This window comes from Montipora capricornis, chromosome 1 (assembly GCF_036669925.1).
Source record: "Montipora capricornis isolate CH-2021 chromosome 1, ASM3666992v2, whole genome shotgun sequence".
NCBI classification, from domain to species: Eukaryota; Metazoa; Cnidaria; class Anthozoa; order Scleractinia; family Acroporidae; genus Montipora; species Montipora capricornis.
In genome coordinates this window covers 9,795,861-9,798,030 of record NC_090883.1, presented here as the reverse complement: position 1 = coordinate 9,798,030, position 2,170 = coordinate 9,795,861, and positions in this window count along the sequence as shown.

Genomic DNA, 2,170 nt, shown 5'->3' with positions numbered 1-2,170 from the left:
TCCTAGGGTCATTGTCCAACACCTGCCAGCATACAAAGCATTTAGCAAAGCCGTTTTGTATCAAATACCCCATCCATATTCAAAGGAGATGTTACTAAGATCAAAAGTAGTAGGTATCGACTTTATCTTCTCAACAGTCGTTACTTGTCCACTTTAACGTAAATATAACATAAAATTAAGCAGCTCATTGGATTATAATGTATCTCATTTCTTTCCAAAACAAGTATCCACTTGATTTACATTTTTTAAATCCTAACAAAGCAGCAGAAATGGCCCAAATTTTAGAACATCTGCATTCAAAGTATGTGCCTCAAACCAAAATCAATAGAAGTGGAGATAAAGAGATCCTTGAGAGAATTATATTTGATGGTGACCAACTGACTGAAGAGCGCGCAAGGAACTGCCAATGGGCTAACTCTTTATCAGAATCTGAGGTGGACCACTTGGATGGCATTACTACAACATTTGCTGACTGGCACCTAAAAAAGATGCTGCTTGGGGTAAATAACTTGTATCTAGTTTATCATCTACCAACAACCAAAGATTATGAATAAACATTTCATGGCTGTTTTTAGTGCTGCAGCCCTGGAAAATAGTTATATTCCCTGCATATTTTTGAGATCTTTATGAAACGTTTCTTCAAAGATAGTTCTGCTTCGGAAATTGGAACAGCATGTGCATCCATGAACAGAACTGGCAAAAGTAATGCCAAAAAAGGGCCTGATAGGGACTATAATGCCTTTAAAGATTTTATAGATCGGGAGACTGAGCATGCATTCTTTCAGGATGGATGAAATTTGTTAGAATGAACCACATGAAAGGTATAAAATAACCCCCTTGCAGTTATTTCTCATTAACATTGTAATTATTTGAGAGTATCTTTGTGATTGGGCGGTAGGAACAAAACAAGTTTGCATTGTTTCATGGAGAAACTCCAAGTACTGGTTTTCCTTTTCAGAAAGATGGCACTGCCCCTTGCAAAGTATGACAAGTAAATGTAGAAACTATCGAAACTTGAACAAATGAAGGAATAGTCACAGTGAGACAATTTCTTATCTCAAAGAATTACCACCGATACACTCCACATTATAGAGTTTTTAATTGCAAAGAAAGGACATACCGGTAATACACATTTTTCTCAAATATTCTTAGAATCACCTTCAACAAGATTAATTCCAGATGTAAGTGAATGGGACGTAGAGAGGAAAGGGGAATGGCTGTTCAAGGAATCACTGGCATTTCTACAGCAGATCTTCCTTCCTACAAATACTCCTGATGGTGTCATTATGCTAGATGAAGCACAAAAACAAGGTTTCACTTGTAGACATATCAACTGTGACATGCACTTTCCGCTGCACTCTTCAAGAGTAAGGTAAGAGCATTGTGGACAGCATATTCTCAAAATCACAAGAAAACAATATCATTGCAATCCTAGGGAATCCCTTACATAATGACCATATTAGATTTAAAAATATTGTTAGTTAGTCTTTATTACTGGTCAATCCTTAAGATATCTCACACATTAACTATTATTGAATTACACATCATTAAGGAATAAGAATAGAAACATTAAATACTGGTAAAGGACTAAAATACCAATGTGGAATCTTTTTGTAGGCATGAACACAAGAAGCATGGTTTAACTGCTGACAATGGAGGCGATGACAATAGAGACATGTTTGGCTATTACAAGTGTCGCTCATGCAGCCTTGTCTATGCAACGAATGTTACCAGAAAAAGGTATTACCTACAAAGATAACCATAGTAAAGTTTACATTAAATTTTCCAGACATTCGGTCGCCTTTTTTTTGTCAGTGTGACTCTTAAGACACACAAAAGTTAAAGGATTGAAATTTAGTAAAAACATTGAGTAATAACAAACCTGCACTTTCATACAGGGCATGTCCTGTGTATACATCATAATAAAGTACTAGATGATAAAAACTAACACTGATATATTTATTTAACCTTTTCCAGACATGAATGTGTACAGCGCCCAGATGTTGAAATTGGCCAACAACGTGATGATCCCCTTACCAGTCAACCAAGTGACGATGACTTTATCTTTAATTATCACAACAAAAGGCTTAAATTTGCTTTGCTGGTAATGAACATAGGCGATGCAATCAAGGAAGGAGATAGTGATCGTCTTGTGAATTGTTACAAGTTG